Source organism: Rattus norvegicus, chromosome 12 (assembly GCF_021556685.1).
Source record: "Rattus norvegicus strain SHRSP/BbbUtx chromosome 12, alternate assembly SHRSP_T2T, whole genome shotgun sequence".
NCBI lineage: Eukaryota > Metazoa > Chordata > Mammalia > Rodentia > Muridae > Rattus > Rattus norvegicus.
Genome location: NC_141545.1, coordinates 9,775,624 through 9,795,617, shown reverse-complemented (window position 1 = coordinate 9,795,617; position 19,994 = coordinate 9,775,624). Strand labels below are relative to the sequence as shown.

At 38.4% G+C, this 19,994-nt stretch overlaps 1 pseudogene; it reads right to left on the bottom strand.

The window, feature by feature from the left end:
- Vmn2r116l-ps33 (vomeronasal 2, receptor 116 like, pseudogene 33) overlaps positions 1-19,994 on the bottom strand; it is a 101,986-nt pseudogene that overhangs the window by 58,451 nt on the left and 23,541 nt on the right.

Here is a 19,994-nt window from a genome sequence, read left to right as displayed (position 1 = left end):
TTTCATGAAATTCATAGGCATGGATGGAACTGGAAAATACCATCCTGAGTGAGGTAACCCAATCACAGAAAAACACACATGGTATGCACTCATTGATAAGTGGCTATTAGCCCAAATGCTTGAATTACCCTAGATGCACAGAACCCATGAAACTCAAGAGGGATGACCAAAATGCAAATGCTTCACTCCTTCTTTAAAAGGGAAACAAAAATACCCTTGGGAGGGAGTAGAGAGGCAAAGTTTAGAACAGAGGCAGAAGGAACACCCATTTAGAGACTGACCCACATGTGGCCCATACATATACAACCACCAAACTAGATAAGATGGATGAAGCAAAGAAGTGCAGGCCGATAAGAATCGGCTGTTGATCTCTTCTGAGAGACACACCCTGAATACAGCAAATACATAGGCGAATGCCAGCCGCAAACCACTTAACTGAGAATGGGAACCACGTTGAAGGAATCAGGGAAAGGACTTGAAGAGCTTGAAGGGACTCGAGATCCCATATGAACAACAATGCCAACCAACCAGAGATTACAGGGACTAAGCCACTACCCAAAGACTATACATGGACTGACCCTGGGCTCCAACCTCATAGGTAGCAATGAATAGCCTAGTAAGAGCACCAGTGGAAGGGGAAGTCCTTGGTCATGCCAAGACTGAACACCTAATGAACGTGATTGTTGGGGGAAGGGTGGTAATGGGGGGAGAATGGGGAGGGGAAGCATATATAGAAAGGAAGGGGAAGGGGTTAGGGGGATGTTGGCTCAGAAACCGGGAAGGGGAATAACAATCGAAATGTAAATAAGAAATACCCAAGTTAATAAAGATAAAAAAATGAAAGAAAGAAGAAAAAATTAAGTGGTTTTATCTTTCTTCACTTTACACTATCTCACCTGTGGATACTTGTAGAGTTCTAGCAGTGTCCTTATATTGGTAGATATTATCCATGATATGCCTGTGAGGGCTGCAATAGACTTCATCTCTCTCCTACACGTGTAATTAGGCATAAAGTTCTTTGGCCCAGAAAGCCATGCAATGCATCTATCCAATGTAAACCAGTCATTGAACAGGACATTATATATATCCATATCCCAGAGATGAATTGGGTAAAATATGGGGGTTTCTGTTGATCTCTTCAATGGCATAAACCATTGCCAGAACAATCTGGTAGTTCTTTAAATTAAGCCTGCACAGAAGATATAAGAATATTTAGGGCTGCTCTGGTGTGAATGTCAAATAGTTTCATATGTTAATATTCTGCCCTCTGTTGATGACATTATTAATGAAGTGTATAGAACTTTCAAGAAGGTGAACTTTCCTGGAATTGAGTCATTAGGGACAGGCATTTGGGCTTTATATTGTCACTTTACTTACTGTCTAATCTCTTGTTTCCAGAGTGAAAATATAATGTAGCCAGCCAAATTCTAGCTCCTACCATTCTTATTTTCCTGCCTGCTATCAAGTCTTACCTAACATGATGACCAAAATCTCTCTGGAAGTGTAAGCCAAAATAAGATTCTTTTCCTTACCATGCTTTTGTTATGGTATGTTATCACAGTAATAAAAATATTAGTCAGAGGAAATATTCAATCCAGGACTATTATTTTGTATGCAACATAATTATTCTCATCGATTTAATACTTATATCTTTATATTATTAGCATTTTCAAACTTATAACCATTTTTCCCCCAGAATTCCTTGTTTCATTTTTTTATTAACTTGAGTATTTATTCTTTACATTTCAAGCGTTATTCCTTTTCCCGGTTTATGGGCCAACATCCCCCCTAACCCCTCCCCCTCCACTTCTTTATGGGTGTTCCCCTCCCTATCTTCCCCCATTGCCCCCTCCCCCCAACAATCACGTTCACTGGGGGTTCAGGCTTAGCAGGACCCAGGGCTTCCCCTTACACTGGTGATCTTACTGGGATAATCAATGCTAACTATGAGGTCATACTCCAGGGTCAGTCCATGTATAGTCTTTAGGAAGTGGCTTAGTCCCTGGAAGCTCTGTTTGCTTGGCATTATTGTTCATATGGGGTCTCGAGCCCCTTCAAGCTTTCCAGTTCTTTCTCTGATATCTTCAACTGGGGTCCTGTTCTCAGTTCAGTGGTTTGCTGCTGGCATTCGCCTCTGTATTTGTTGTATTCTGGCTGTGTCTCTCAGGAGCGATCTACATCTGGCTCCTGTCGGCCTGTACTTCTTTGCTTCATCCATCTTGACTAATTGGGTGGCTATATATGTATGGGCCACATGTGGGGCAGGCACTGAATGGGTGTTCCTTCTCTCTCTGTTTTAATCTTTGCCTCTATATTCCCTGCCAAGGGCATTCTTGTTCCCCTTTTAAAGAAGGAGTGAAGCATTCACATTTTGATCATCCGTCTTCAGTTTCATGTACTCTAGGCATCTAGGGTAATTCAAGCATTTGGGCTAATAGCCACATATCAATGAGTGCATACCATGTGTGTTTTTCTGTGATTGGGTTACCACACTCAGGATGATATTTTCCAGTTCCAACCATTTGCCTACGAATTTCATAATGTCATTGTTTTGATAGCTGAGTAATATTCCATTGTGTAGATGTACCACATTTTCTGTATCCATTGCTCTGTTGAAGGGCATCTGGGTTCTTTCCAGCTTCTGGCTATTATAAATAAGGCTGCTATGAACATAGTGGAGCACGTGTCCTTTTTATATGTTGGGGCATCTTTTGGGTATATGCCCAAGAGTGGTAAAGCTGGATCCTCAGGCAGTTCAAAGTCCAATTTTCTGAGGAACCTCCAGACGGATTTCCAGAATGGTTTTACCAGTCTGTAATCCCACCAACAATGGAGGAGTGTTCCTCTTTCTCCACATCCTCGCCAGCATCTGCTGTCACCTGAGTTTTTGATCTTAGCCATTCTCACTGGTGTGAGGTGAAATTTCAGGGTTGTTTTGATTTGCATTTCCCTTATGACTAAAGATGTTGAACATTTCTTTAGGTGTTTCTCAGCCATTCGACATTCCTCAGCTGTGAATTCTTTGTTTAGATCTGAACCCCATCTTTTAATAGGGTTATTTGTCTCCCTGCGGTCAAACTTCTTGACTTCTTTGTATACTTTGGATATAAGGCCTCTATCTGTTGTAGGATTGGTAAAGATCTTTTCCCAATCTATTGGTTGCCATTTTTCCTAACCACAGTGTCCTTTGCCTTACAGAAGCTTTGCAGTTTTATGAGATCCCATTTGTCGATACTTGATCTTAGAGCATAAGCCATTGGTGTTTTGTTCATGGAATTTTTCCCAGTGCCCGTGAGTTCGAGATGCTGCCCTAGTTTTTCTTCTTTTAATTTGAGTTTATCTGGTTTGATGTGGAGGTCCTTGATCCACTTGGACTTAAGCTTTGTACAGGGTGATAAGCATGGATTGATCTGCATTCTTCTACATGTTGACCTCCAGTTGAACCAGCACCATTTGCTGAAAATGCTATCTTTTTTCCATTGGATGGTTTTGGCTCCTTTGTCAAAAATCAAGTGACCATAGGTGTGTGGGTTCATTTCTGAGTCTTCAATTCTGTTCCATTGGTCTATCTGTCTGTCTCTGTACCAATACCATGCAGTTTTTATCAGTATTGCTCTGCAATAATGCTTGAGTTCAGGGATAGTGATTCCCCCTGAAGTCCTTTTATTGTTGAGGATAGCTTTAGCTATCCTGGGTTTTTTGTTATTCCAGATGAATTTCCAAATTGTTCTGTCTAACTCTTTGAAAAAATGGATTGGTATTTTGATGGGGATTGCATTGAATCTGTAGATCGCTTTTGGTAAAATGGCCATTTTTATTATATTAATCCTGTCAATCCATGAGCATGGGAGATCATTCCATCTTCTGAGGTCTTCTTCAATTTCTTTCTTCGGAGACTTGAAGTTCTTATTGTACAGATATTTTACATGCTTGGCTAAAGTCACACTGAGGTACTTTATATTATTTGGGTCTATTATGAAGGGTGTCGTTTCCCTAATTTCTTTCTCGACTTGTTTCTCTTTTGTGTAGAGGAAGCCTACTGATTTATTTGAGTTAATTTTATACCCAGCCACTTTGCTGAAGTTCTTTATTAGCTTTATTAGTTCTCTGGTGGAACTTTTGGGATCACTTAAATATACTATTATATCATCTGCAAATAGTAATATTTTGACTTCTTCTTTTCCGATCTGTATCCCCTTGACCTCCTTTTGTTGTCTGATTGCTCTGCCTAGAACTTCAAGAACTATATTTATAAGGAGGGAGAGAGTGGGCAGCCTTGTCTAGTCCCTGATTTTAGTGGGATTGCTTCAAGTTTCTCTCCATTTAGCTTAATGTTAGCAACTGGTTTGCTGTCTATAGCTTTTACTGTTTAGGTATGGGCCTCGAATTCCTATTCTTTCCAGGACTTTTATCATGAAGGGGTGTTGAATTTTGTCAAATGATTTCTCAACATCTAATGAAATGATCATGTGGCTTTGTTCTTTCAGTTTGTTTATATAATGGATCACATTGATGGTTTTCCGTATATTAAACCATCCCTGCATGCCTGGGATGAAGCCTACTTGATCATGGTGGATGATTGTTTTGATGTGCTCTTGGACTCAGTTTGCCAGAATTTTATTATTTTTGCGTCAATATTCATAAGGGATATTGGTCTGAAGATCTTTCTTTGTTGGGTCTTTGTGTGGTTTAGGTATAAGAGTAATTGTGGCGTCATAGAAGGAATTCGGTAGTGCTCCATCTGTTTCAATTTTGTGGAATGGTTTGGATAATATTGGTATGAGGTCTTCTATGAAGGTCTGATAGAATTCTGCACTAAACCCATCTGGACCTGGGCTCGTTTTGGTTGGGAGACCTTTAATGACTGCTTCTGTTTCGTTAGGAGTTATTGGGTTGTTTAAATGGCTTATCTGTTCCCGATTTAACTTCTGTACCTGGTATCTGTCTAGGAAATTGTCCATTTCCTGCAGATTTTCAAGTTTTGTTGAGTATAGGCTTTTACAGTAAGATCTGATGATTTTTTGAATTTTCGCTGAATCTGTAGTTTTGTCTCCCTTTTCATTTTTGATTTTGTTAATTTGGACACACTCTCTGTGTCCTCTTGTTAGTCTGTCTAAGGGTTTATCTATCTTGTTGATTTTCTCAAAGAACCAACTTTTGGTTCTGTTGATTCTTTCTATAGTCCTTTTTGTTTCTACTTGGTTGATTTCAGCTCTGAGTTTGATTATTTCCTGCCTTCTACTCCTCCTGGGTGTATTTGCTTCTTTTTGTTCTAGAGCTTTTAGGTGTGCTGTCAACCTGGTGACATATGCTCTTTCCTGTTTCTTTCTGCAGGCACTCAGAGCTATGAGTTTTCCTCTTAGCACAGCTTTCATTGTGTCCCATAAGTTTGGGTATGTTGTACCTTCATTTTCATTAAATTCTGAAAAGTCTTTAATTTCTTTCTTTATTTCTTCCTTGACTAGGTTATCGTTGAGTAGAGCATTGTTCAATTTCCACGTATATGTGGGTGTTCTTCCCTTATTGTTATTGAAGACCAGCTTTAGGCCGTGGTGTTGATAGCACGCATGGGATTATTTCTATCTTTGACCTGTTGACGCCCGTTTTTTGACCAATTATATGGTCAATTTTGGAGAAAGTACTATGAGTTGCTGAGAAGAAGGTATATCCTTTTGCTTTAGGATAGAATGTTCTATAAATATCTGTTAATTCCATTTGGTTCATGACTTCTCTTAGTCTGTCTACGTCTCTGTTTAATTTCTGTTTCCATGATCTGTCCATTGATGAAATCTCCTACTCTTATTGTATGAGGTGCAATGTGTGTTTTGAGTTTTAGTAAGGTTTCTTTTACGTATGTAGGTGCCGTTGTATTTGGGGCATAGATATTTAGGATTGAGAGTTCATCTTGGTGGATTTTTCCTTTGATGAATATGAAGTTTCCTTCCTTATCTTTTTTGATGACTTTTAGTTGAAAATTGATTTTATTTGATATTAGAATGGCTACTCTAGCTTGCTTCTTCTGACCATTTGCCTGGAAAGTTGTTTTCCAACTTTCACTCTGAGGTACTGTCTGTCTTTGTCTCTGAGGTGTGTTTCCTGTAGGCAGCAGAATGCAGGGTCCTCGTTACGTATCCAGTTTGTTAATCTATGTATTTTTATTGGGGAGTTGAGGCCATTGATGTTGAGTGATATTAAGGAATAGTGATTATTGCTTCCTGTTATATTCATATTTGGATATGAGGTTATGTTTGTGTGCTTTTCTTCTCTTTGTTTTGTTGCCAAGATGATTAGTTTCTTGCTTCTTCTAGGGTATAGCTTGCCTCCTTATGTTGGCCTTTACCATTTATTATCCTTTGTAGTGCTAGATTTGTAGAAAGGTACTGTGTAAATTTGGTTTTGTCATGGAATATCTTGGTTTCTCCATCTATGTTAATTGAGAGTTTTGCAGGATACAGTAACCTGGGCTGGCATTTGTGTTCTCTTAGGGTCTGTATGACATCTGTCCAGGATCTTCTGGCTTTCATAGTCTCTGGCAAAAAGTCTGGTGTGATTCTGATAGGTCTGCCTTTATATGTTGCTTGACTTTTTCCCTTACTACTTTTAATATTCTTTCTTTATTTTTTGCATCTGGTGTCTTGACTACTATGTGACGGGAGGTGTTTCTTTTCTGGTCCAATCTATTTGTAGTTCTGTAGGCTTCTTTTATGCTTATGGGTATCTCTTTCTTTAGGTTAGGGAAGTTTTCTTCTATGATTTTGTTGAGCTTGGAGTCTTCACTCTCTTCTATACCTATTATCCTTAGGTTTGATCTTCTCATTTAGTCCTGGATTTCCTGTATGTTTTGGACCAGTAGCTTTTTCCGCTTTACATTATCTTTGACAGTTGAGTCCATGATTTCTATGGAATCTTCTGCTCCTGAGATTCTTTCTTCTATCTCTTGTATTCTGTTGGTGAAGCTTGTATCTATGGCTCCTTGTCTCTTCTTTTGGTTTTCAATATCCAGGGTAGTTTCCATGTGTTCTTTCTTGATTGCCTCTATTTCCATTTTTAATTCCTTCAACTGTTTGATTGTGTTTTCCTGGAATTCTTTCAGGGACTATTGTGATTCCTCTCTGTAGGCTTCTACTTGTTTATTTATGTTTTCCTGTGTTTCTCTAAGGGAGTTCTTCACGTCTTTCTTGAAGTCCTCCAGCATCATAATCAAATATGATTTTGAAACTAGATCTTGCTTTTCTGGTGTGTTTCGATATTCCGTGTTTGCTTTGGTGCGAGAATTGGTCTCCGATGATGCCATGTAGTCTTGATTTCTGTTGCTTGGATTCCTGCGTTTGCCTCTCATCATCAGATTATCTCTAGTGTTACTTTGTTCTTCTATTTCTGACAGTGGCTAGACTGTCTTATAAGCCTGTGTGTCAGGGGTGCTATAGACCTGTTTTCCTGTTTTCTTTCAGCCAGTTATGGGAACAGAGTGTTCTGCTTTCGGGCGTGTAGTTTTTCCTATCTACAGGTCTTCAGCTGTTCCTGTGGGTCTGTGTCCTGAGTTCACTAGGCAGGTCGCTTGGAGTAGGAAGGTTTGTCTTACCTGTAGTCCCGAGGCTCAAGTTTTCTCGTGAGGTGTTGCTTATGAGCTCTCCGCAGGGGTAGCAACCTGGAAGATCTACGCTGCCCTTTCCGGGAGCTTCCTTGCACCAGGGTTCCAGATGGCGTTTGGTGTTTTCCTCTGGAATCAGTAATGTGGGCAGAGTGTAGTCTCTTCTGGTTTCCCAGGCATGTCTGCCTCTCTAAAGGTTTATCTCTCCCTTCCACAGGATTTGGGTGCAGAGAACTGTTTAACTGGTCAGTCCCTTCAGGTTCTGGTGGTGTCTCAGACGCAGGGATCCTGCTGCTGCTGTGCCCTTATCCAAAGGAACCCAGAGGCCGTATACAGTTTCCTCTTGGGCCAGGGATGTGGGCAGAGGTGGGCAGTGTTGGTGGTCTCTTCCGCTCTGCAGTCTCAGGAGTGCCCACCTGTCCAGGCGTTGAGGTCTCTCTCCCACAGGGTTTGGGAGTGGCAAGCTGCTGTGGGCAGGGATCCGCGGGTTTGGGAATCCTGCTAAAAACCGGAAGTCCAAATTTATAACCTTTTGTGTTGGAATTATCATGTTTTTTTTTTAAAGTTGGTAGTGTTATCTTGTCATGAAACTGGAGCTTTCATGAATGAGATTAGCATACTTACAAAATCCCAGGGGCAATACTCACTCACTAGCTATCTTGGAGAAGCTGGTTGGAAATATGGTCTTGGGAGGAAATTTAGAACAAATTTCAGATTTCAGGGCATAGGAGTTATTGTTCTGTAAATTTCAGTACCTGTAGTCTGTAAAGCACACTCAATTTTATTTTTAGTTTTGTCTCATTCCCTGAGCTCTCCCTATTTTTTTTAACCCAGTTTTAATAGGGGTTATCAAACTCCTTTTTTTGACGTTTCTTTCTTTTACTGGATTTTTTTTTATTTTCTTTTCAAATATCATTCCTTTTGCTGATTTTCCCTCTAGAAACCTGCTATTTCCCCCTGCTTTTGTGTGGTGCTTCCCCACCAACCGAGCCACTCTGTCCCACCTCTCTACCCTGACATTTTCCTACACTGGGGCATTGAGCCTTGACAGGACCAAAGGCCTCTCCTCCCACTGATGCCTGAAAAGGGCATCCTCTGTTACATATGTGGCTTGAACAATATCCATCCTTGTGTACCCTTGGAAAGGTGGTTTACTTCCTAGGAGCTCTTGGAGGGTGTTCTGGTTGGTTGATTTTGTTGTTGTTCTTAGGAATTGCCAACCTGTTCTGCTATTTCAGTCCCTTTCATTACTCCTCCATTGTGAACCACCTTCTCAGTTCAAAGGTTGGCTGTGAGCATCCACCTCTGTATTGTCAGACTGTGTCAAAGTCACTCAAGAGACAGCTATATCTGGCTCCTTCAGGAAGCACTTAGTCATTACATTGTCTTGGTTTGGTGGCTGTATATGGGATGGATTCCCCAGGTGGTGCAGTCTCTGGATGGCCTTTTCTTCAGTCTCTGCTCCACACTCTGTCTCCACGTCTCCATATATCCTCCTGTGAGTATTTTTGTTCCCCTTTTTAAGTAGGTGTAAAGCATCTACACTTTGGTATTCCTTCTTCTTGAGCATCATGTGGTCTATGAATTGTATTTTGGCATTTCCAGTTTTAGGGCTAATATTTGCTTATCAGTGAGATTCATACCATGTATTTTTTGGTGTTTTGATTACCTCATTAAGTATGATATTTTCTAGTTCCATCCATTTGCCTATGAATTTCATGAAGTCATTGTTTTTTTTTCCAGAGCTGAGGTCCCAAACTAGGGCTTTGGGCTTGTGAGGCAAGCCCTCTACCTCTGAGCTAATTTCCCAACCCCTAAGTCACTGTTTTTAATAGGTGAGTAGTACTCCATTGTGTAAATGTACTACTTTTTTATTTATTCCTCTGTTAAAGGACATCTGAGTTCTTTCCAGTTTCTGGCTATTACAAATAAGGCTGCTACGAACATACTGAAGCATGTATACTTGCTATATATTAGAGCAATTTTTGGGTATATGTCCAGCAGTGGTATAGCTGGGTCCTCAGGTAGCTCTATGTCCAATTTTCTGAGAAACCACCCACTGATTTCCAGAATGGTTGTGCCATCTTGAAATCCCAGCAACAATGGAGGGAGGAACAGTTGAGTGTTTCTTTTTCTCCACATCCTTGCCAGTGTATGCTGTCACCTGAGTTTTCTTTTTTTTTTCGGAGCTGAGGACCGAACCCAGGGCCTTGTGCTTGCTAGGCAAGCGCTCTACCGCTGAGCTAAATCCCCAACCTCTCACCTGAGTTTTCAATCTCAGGTATTCTGTCCAATGTGAGGTGGAATCTCAGATTTGTTTTGATTTGCATTCCCCTGATGACTAATGATGATATTCCTCATTTGAAAATGTTTTGCTTAGCTCTGTATCATGTGTTTAATAGGGCTGTTTGATTCTTTGCAGTCTAACTTCTTGAGTTCTTTGTACACTTTGGATATTCACCCTCTGTCAGATGTAGGATTGGTTACAATCCAAGCTGTTAGTTGCTCTCTTATCCTAATAAGAGTTTCCTTTGCCTTATAGAAACTTTGCAACTTTATGAGATCCCATTTGTTGATTCTTGATCTTAGAGCATAAGCCATAGGTGTTCTCTTCAGGAAATTTTCCCCTGTGCCTGTGTCTTAAAGGCTCTTTGGAATTTTTTCTTCTATTAGTTTGAATGTATCTGGCTTTATGTGGAGGTGCTTGATCATCAAGGACTTGAGCTTTGTACAAAGTGAAAATAATAGATAAATTTGCATTTTTCTACATGCTGACCTCCATTTGAACCAGCACTATATGTTGGAAATGTTGTGCTTTTTTCCATCGAATGTTTTTAGCTCCTTTGTCAAAGGTCAAGGTATGTGATTTATTTCTGGTTCTTCAATTCTATTCCATTGATCTACCTGCCTGTTTCTGTATCAATACCAGATCCCAACTTGAGAGAGCTGGTGTGCCAGGAGTTCTGACACACAGGCTTACAGGAGGTCAAACCATTGTCAGAGACAGTAATATCAGCTAACACCACAGATAAGCAGTTGATGAGAAGCAAGTGGAACAAAATAAGCAACAGAAACCAAGGCCACTTGGCAACTTCAGATGCCAGTTCTCACACCAGAGAAATTCCAGTATACCCCAACACTCTGGAAAGCAAGATTCTCTTTCAAAATCACAAAGTATGATGATGTTAGGTGACTTTAAGAAGGCATAAATAACTCACTTAAAGAGATATAAGAAAACACAAGTAAAACAGTAGAAGTCCTTTAAGAGGAAACACAAAAATCCCTTAAAGAATTACTGGAAAGCAAAACCAAACAGGTGAAGAAATTGAACAAATCCATCCAGGAACTAAAAATAATAATAAAAAAAGAAATCACAAAGGGAGACAACCCTGGAGATAAACAACTCAGGAAAGAGATCATAACTCATACATGCAAGCATCACCAACAGAAAACAACAGATAGAAGAGAGAATTTCAGGGGCATAAGATACCATAGAAAACATTGACACAACACTCAAAATGAAAAACACAAAAAATCCCAACGCAAAACATCCAGGAAATCCAGGACACAATGAGAAGAGCAAACCTAAGAATAATGGGTAGAGGGGGAGGGGGATGTTTGCCCGGAAACAAGGAAAGGGAATAACACTTGAAATGTATATAAGAAATACTCAAGTTAATAAAAAAAATAAAAAAAGAGTAATGGGTAGAGAAGAGAGTGAAGATTCCCAACTCAAAGGCCTGTAAATATCTTCAACAAAATTACAGAAGAAAACTTCCCTAATATAAAGAAAGAAATGCATATAAGCATACAAAAAGCCGACAGATCTCCAGACAGATTGGACCAGAGAAGAAATTCCTCCCATCACATTATAAGCAAAACACCAAATGCACTAAACAAAGAATATTAAAAGCAGTAAAAGAGAAAGGTCTAATAACATATAAAGGTAGACCTATCAGAATTACACCAGCCTTCTCAACAGAGACTGTGAAAGCAGGAAGATCCTGGACAGATGTCGTACAGAAACTAAGAGAACCCAAAGTACAGCCCAAGCTACTATATCCAGCAAAACTCTCCATTAACATAGATGGAGAAACCAAGATATTTCATGACAAACCAAATCTACCCAATATCTTTCCACAAACGCAGTCTTAAAAGGATAACAGAGGGAAAACCCTAACACAAGGAGTAATCTATACCATACTAATCTTCTTTCAAATAGCCCAAAAGGAAGACATCCTAAAGTTAATTCTACCTCCAACACCAAAATGGTAGGAAAGATTAATCATTGGTTCCTAATATCTCTCAACATCAATGGACTCAATTCCTCAATAAAAAGACATAGACTAATAGCCTGGGTAGTTAAACAGGACCCTGCATTTTTCTGCACACAGGAAATGCACCTCAGTGACAAGGATAGACACTTTCTCAGATTTAAAGACTGGGGAAAAGTTTCCAAGCAAATGGCCCCAAGAAACAAGCTGGAGTAGCCATTTTCATATCAAGTAAAATTGACTTTCAACTAAAATTTATCAACAAACTTAAGGAAGGACACTTCATATCCCTCAAAGAAAAGTTTACCAAGATGAACTCTCAATACCGAACATATATGCTACAAATGCAAGGGCAACTACATTCATGAAAGAAACTTTACTAAAGCTCAAAGCATACATTTCATGACACACAATAGTAGTAAGAGACTTGAACACTCCACAGTAATGAATGGACGGATCATGGAAACAGAACCTAAACATAGATACTTTGAAATAAACAGATGTTATGAACCAAATGGCTTTAACAGAGATCTATAGAATATCTCATCCTGAAACAAAATAATACACCTTCTTCTTCACACTCATGGTGCCTTCTCCAAAACTGACCATGTAATCAATTACAAAACAGGCCTCAACATTACAAGATGATAGAGATAATCCCATGCATCCTATCAGATCACCATGGACTAAGGCTGTCCTTCAATAACAACATAACAACAGACCCATAGACCCATGAAGGCTGAACAATGCTCTACTCAATCATAACTTGGAGGAAATAAAAAAAGAAATTAAAGTCTTTTTTAGAATTTAATGGTAATGAAGGCACAACATAACCCAAATTTATGGCACACGATTAAAGCAGTGCTAAGAAGAAAACTCACAGATCTGAGTGGCTTCGAAAAGAAACTGGAGAGACCATATACTAGCAGCTTGATCTCACACCTGAAAGGTCTAGAACAGAAAGAAGCAAATGTACCCAAGAGGAGTAGACAGCAGGAACTAATCAAACTCAGGGGGAAAAAATCAAACAAGGAGAAACAAAAAGAATTATACAAAGGATCGACAAAACCAGGAGCTGGTTCTTTGAAAAAACCAACAAGATAGACAAACCCTTAGGCAGACTAACCAGAAGGCACAAAGACAGTATCCAATTAACAAAATTAGAAAGGATATGGAAGATATAATAAAAAATGTGAAAATTTAAAAAAACTCAGATCCTAGTACAAAAGACTTTGCTCAACAAAACTGGAAAATGTGGATAAAATAGACCATTTTCTAGACAGATATCAGGTATTAAAGGTAAATTAAGATCAGATAGTCCATCTAAACTGTCCTATAACTCCTAAAGAAATAGAAGCAATCTTTAAAAGTCTCCCAATCAAAAAAATCTCAGTACCATGTGACTTTAGTACTCAATTCTATGAGACTTTCATAGAAGACCTAACACCAATGCTCTCCAAACTATTCCACAAAAGATAAACAGAAGGAACACTACAAAATTCATTCTATAAAGTCACAATTAGGCTTATACCTAAACCACATGTAGACCCAACAAAGAAAGACAACTTGAGACCAATTTCCCTTAAGAATATCGATGTCAAAATACTCAATAAGATTCTTTAAAAGAGAATCAAAGTACACATTAAAATGATCATCCATCATGATATACTAGGCTTCATTCCAGGGATGCGAGGATTGTACAATATACAGAAATCTATCAATGTAATCCTCTAAATAAACAAACTCAAAGAAAAAACTTATATGGTCAACTCATTAGATGCTGCAAAGCCTTTTGACAAAATTCAACACCCTTCATTGTAAAAGTCTTGAAATGATAAAGAATTCTAGGCCCATACTTAAACACAGTAAAAGCAATATACAGCAAACCAGTAGTCAACATCAAACTAAATGGAGAGAAACTTGAAGTAATCCCACTATAATCAGGGAATAGACAAGGCTGCCACTCTCTCCTTACCTATTCAATATAGTACTTGGAAGTCCTAGCCAGAGTAGTTAGACAACAAAAATGGGTCAAAGGGATACAAATAGGAAAAGAAAAAGTCAGCATATCACTATTTGTAGATGACAGGATAGTATACTTAAGTGACCCACAAAATTCCACAGGAGAATTCTTAGAGCTGATAAACTACTTCAGCAAAGTGGCTGGATATACAGTTAACTCAAACAAATCAGTAGCCCTCCTCTAACTCAAGGACAAACAGGCTGAGAAAGAAATTAGAGAAATGACCACACCCTTCACAGTAGTCACAAATAATATAAAATACCTTGGTATGACTCTAAGCAAGCAAGTGAAAGATCTGTATTACAAGAACTTTGAGGCTCCGAAGAAAGAAATTGAAGATCTCAGAAGAGGGAAAAATCTCCCATCCTCATGGATTGTCGGGATTAATATAGGAAAAAATGAACCCCTTTCCAAAAGCAATGTACAGATTCAATGCAATTCCCATCAAAATCCAAAGTCAATCCTTCACAGAGTTAGAAAGAGGAATTTGCAAATTCACTTGGAAAAACAAAAATCCAAGAATAGCTAAAGTTATCCTCATCAATTAAAGAATTCCTGGGGGAATCACCATCCTTATTGTTAAGCTATATTTCAGACCAATAGTGATATAAAAAACTGTATGGTATTGGTTCAGAGACAGGCAGGTAGATCAATGGAACAGAATTGAAGAACCAGAAAAGAACCCACACACCTATGATCACTTGAACTTTGACAAAGGAGCTAAAACCATCCAATGGGAAAAACATAGCACTTTCAACAAATGGTGCTGGTTCACCTGGAGGGCAGCACATAGAAGAATGCAAATTAATCCATTCTTTTCACATCGTACATAGCTCAAGTCCATAATGAGCAAGCACCTCCACATAAAACCAGATACACTCAAACTAATAGAAGAAAAAGTTGGAAAAAGACTTTAAGACATAGGCACAGGGGAAAATTTCCTGAACAGAACACCAAAGGCTTATGCTCTAAGATCAAGTATGGACAAATGAGACCTCATAAAATTGCAAAGTTTCTGTAAGGTAATGGAAATTCTCATTACAAGAAAAGAGCAAAGAGCAGATTGGGAAAAGATCTTTACCAATCCTACATCTGATGGTGGGCTAATATCCAATGTATACAAAGAACTCATAAAGTTAGATTCCAGAGAATCAAATAACCCTATTAAACAACAGGGTACAGAGCTAATCAAAGAATTCTCAAGTGAGGAATATTGAATGCCTGAGAAGCACCTAAAAAAAAATATTCAACATCATTAGTTATCCAGAAAATGCAAATCAAAAGAATTCTGGTATTCTACCTCACACCAGTCAGAATACATAAGTTTAAAAACTCACGTGACAGCAAATCCTGGAAAGGATGTGGAAATAGAGAAACACTCTAGAAATCAGCCTGGTGGTTCCTCAGAAAATTGGCCATCGTACTACCTGAGAACCCAGCTATCCCACTCCTTGTCATATACACCCAAAAGATATAACAATGTGTAACAAGTACACATGCTCCACTATGTTCACCGAAGCCTTCTTTTTAATAGCCAGAAGCTGGAAAGAACTCAGATGCCCTTCAACCGAAGAACTGATTCAGAAATTGTGGTTCATTACACATTCATAAAAGAAACTTTACTAAAGTGACAAGCACACATTGCACCTCACACAATGATAGTGGGAGATATCAGCACTCTACTATAATCAATGGACAGAATATGGAAACAGAAACTAAACAGACACAGAGTGAAGTGAACAGAAGTTATGAACCAAATGGATAACAGATATCTATAGAATATTTCATCCCAAAACAAAAGAATTTACCTTCTTCTCAGCACCTCATGATGCCTTCTCCAAAACTCACCATCTAAATGGTCAACTTCTACAAGATGATAAAAATAATCCCATGCATTCTGTCAGATCACCATTACTGAGGCTAGTTTGCAGTAACAAAAAATGGCAGAGCACACATATCCATGCAAGCTGAACAATGCTCTATTCAATGACAATTTGGTCAAGGAAGAATAAGAAATTAAAGACTTAGAATTTAATTATAATGAAAGCAAAACATACCCAAACTTATGTGACACAATGAAAGTAGTGCTAAGAGGAAAACTCATACCTCTGAGTGCCTCCGAAACAAACTGGAGTTAGCATACACTAGCAGATTTACCTTACTCCTGAATACTCTAGAACAAAAAGAATCAAATACAGCCAAGAGGGTAGACAGCAAGAAATAATCAAACTCAGGGCAGAAATCAACTGAGGAGAAATAAAAAGTTCTATACAAAGGATAGACAAAGCCAGGAGCTCTTCTTTGAGAAAACAAACAAGTTAGACAAACCCTTAGTCAGACTAACCAGATGGCACAGAGACAGTATCCAAATTAACAAAATTAGAAATTATAAGAGAGGCATAACAAAAAAGTGTGTAAATTTACAAAAAAATCATCAGATCCTAGTACAAAAGGCTATACTCAACAAAACTGAAAAATGTGGATGAAATGGACAATTTTCTAGACAGATACCAGGTACCCAAGTTAGATCAGGATCAGATGAACAATCTATACAGTACCATAGCTCCTAAATAAATAGAAGCAGTCATTAAATGTACCCTATACAACTGAATCCCAGGCCTAGATAGGTTTATTGCAAAACTCTATCAGACCTTCATAGAAGATCTAATACCAGTACTCTCCAAAGTATTCCACAACATCAAACAGAAGTAAAAATTTGTTCTATGAAACCACAATCACGCTTATACATAAACCACACAAAGACATAACAGTGAAACAAAACTTCAGACCAATCTCCATTAGGAATATCAATACAAAAATACTCAATAAAATTCTCTCAAAGTGAATTCAATAACAGATCAAAATGATTATCCACCACGATCAAGTAGGCTTCATCCCAGGGATGCAGGGTTGCTTCAGTATACAGAAATCTAACAACATAATCATAATCCCCTGTACAAAGATACTCAAAGAAAAAAATCACATGATCATCTCATTTGATGTGGAGAAATCATTTGACAAAATTCAACACCCCCTCATGATAAAAGTCTTGGAAAGATCAGGAATTCAAGGCCTATACCCAACCATAGTAAAAGTAATGTACAGCAAATCAGTAGCCACTATCAAGTTAAATGGACAGAGACTTGAACCAACCCCACTAAAATCAGGGGCTAGACTAGGCTTCCCTCTTTCTCCCTACCTATTCACTATAGTACGTGAAGTTCTAGTTAGAACAATTAGACAACAAAAGGAGGCCAAATGGATACAAATAGGAAAGGAAGAATTCAATACTTTACTATTTGCAGATGATACAGTATAATTGAGTGACCCCAAATGTTCCACTAGAGAACTCCTACAGCTGATAATCAACTTCAGCAACGTGGCTAGATATACAATTAACTCAAACGAATCAGTAGCCTTCCTCTATAGAAAGGACACACAGGCTGAGAAAAAAAATAGTGAAATGACACCCTTCACAATAGTCACAAATAATGTAAAATATCTTGGAATGACTCTAACCAAGCAAGTAAATGATCTGTATTACAAGAATTTCAAGTATGTAAAGAAAAAAACTGAAGATCTCAAAAGATGGAAAGATATCCCATGCCCATGATTGGCAGGATTAATATAAAAAAAATTGGACATCTTGCAAAATCAATCTAATGATTCAATGCAATCTCCCATCAGTATTCGATCTCTATTCTTCACAGTTAAAGCAATTTGAAAATTCATTTATAATACTAAAAAACTGAAGTTATCAAAAAATATTCTCAGCAATAAAAGGACTCCTTGGGGGAATCACAATCTCTAACATCTAGCTATATTTCAGAGCAATAGTGATAAAAAGAGTATGGTATTGGTACCAAGCACACTCTTGTGGCTGTCATATAAAAACATTCTGACATGAAAAGAAATGATTTTATAGGGAAAATTAAAATAAATAACTAGAGTTATTGGGTGTGTGTGTGAGAGAAGGCTTAAGCAATGAACACTGTGGGAGTATGGAGAGAAGAGGTTGAAGGGAAGTTATAACCCAAATGGAGAGGGAATAAAAGCATGGGAAATCTGCCTTATAACCCAACTTAATAAGTAAGTGGAGGCCTAAGACATATGAAGAGCCTTTCCTTCCTTCCTTCCTTCCTTCCTTCCTCCCTTCCTTCCTTCCTTCCACACCCATCCATCCTTCCTTCCTTCCATCCATCTTCCTTCCTTCCTCCATTTCTCTCTCTCTCTCTCTCTCTCTCTCTCTCTCTCTCTCTCTCTCTCTCTCTCTCTCTCTCTCTCTCTCTCTCTTCCCTTCCTTTCTCTTTCAGAAATTACACTGAAATGCTGGGACCAAAAATGAACATTTATACATAAAATTTTTCTTTCCATTACTTTCATATTGGATAAAGTCTCAGGTATTCTGGTAAATTTTAGCATTTGTGTTTTATCAGTGTCATCTTGTGTATATATTCTGATTTCCCCATTTGCATTAATCCAGATTCTCATCTGACATATTATGATTATGACAGATGAGCCATTTGGAAAATTTTTTCACATTTATTATACTCAAATAATTACTCTCGAGTATATATTGATATTGAATGAATATTTGGTACTGTTGATTATCTTTTTGTGCCTAAACATTCGTTGAGTACATAGGTTTTCTTAGTGATATGAATCAGCAATCTAACCAATAAGATAGTTTATTTGCTTGACAGTTTTTCTATGTTCAGTGTTGGGATTTTTACCCCAGTACAAAATTATTCAGCTGTGTGTAGGGTATGAAAAATCCAAAGAATGGATTACATTTAATATATTCTTTTATGGATGTATTAGGGCCAAATAAAAATTAACTACAAAAACTTCCCAATACTTATCATATTCAGAGGGGTTGTCTCTGGTATGAATTATTTCATACCAAGCTATGATTGAAGACTGACAGTCATTATGTATGTGACCTCCTTTGCTGTGAATCAAACATGCTGAACATGAGTATTTCCCCATTGTCTTAGAGTTTTCTGGCTGTGGATAGATACCATGATCATGTCAACTCCTTTAAAGGAAAACACTTAATTGGAACTTCCTTACATGTCCAAAGGTTTAGTTTATTATTGCCAGGATGGGAAGCATTGGTGACATGCATGCAGGAAGACATGGTGCTGGAGAAGGAGCTAAAAGTTCTACATTTGGGCCAGCAGGCAGCATGAAAGAGAGTTACACTGGTCCTATCTTGAGCTTCTGAAACCTCAAAACCATCCTCAGTAGAACATTTTCTCCAACAAGACCATATCTACTCCAACAATGCCTCACTTTCTATGGGTCTATGGTGGACATTTTCATTCAAACCCACCACACCAACATGTAGAAAAGGAGTTACTTGGACCATTGACAGAAAATTGATTTCTGAGCCATCTCTTAGAGACTCTTGCTCTAGGAATCCAGGTATTTTTCCTGAGGAAGCACTATCGTAGATAAGATCCAGGGACTAGGCAGGCATTCAATTGATTTGGGCTGTGGAATGGTAGAGAATGATGCCCCGTGAATGTTTGTTTCCATCATTCTGTAACAATACTTTTTGTAAAAGCTCTTAACATAGTCCATCCTTTCTTGTGTGCAGCCATACTCATGAATGCCACAAAGTCTTGAAATGACATATTCTAGTTGCAGCAAATCCCTTTATATCTCAATTTCCAAAGAAGCTGAAGAACTGTGGGAAAACATTCACATTGGGTCTCCTAGAGATGAAACTGGACTCTTGATGACAATAATGATTCCTGGGAAGATACTTCCTCATTTCTTCTTCAGAGATTGACCCATAACAGATAACAGATATTCTCATCCACAAAGTCATGCCAAATCGTTACAGGGACTTTTCTAGATGTTCCAGAGGCTAGAGATAGTGCATTACTTTCAGTGGTGGCAGTCTGAATTTTCTTTTAATATATTTATAATTAAAATATTAAATCTGTTGCAGCTGTGGCACTTCCCTACTCTTGATGTTCACTCTGATAAATAAACCAGCTCAATGATGCCACACTTTCCATAGACCAGCTAGGCAACCTGCCCACAGTCCTAATCCTACTATCTTATGTTCCTCAAGCACACACATACAGCTCAACCG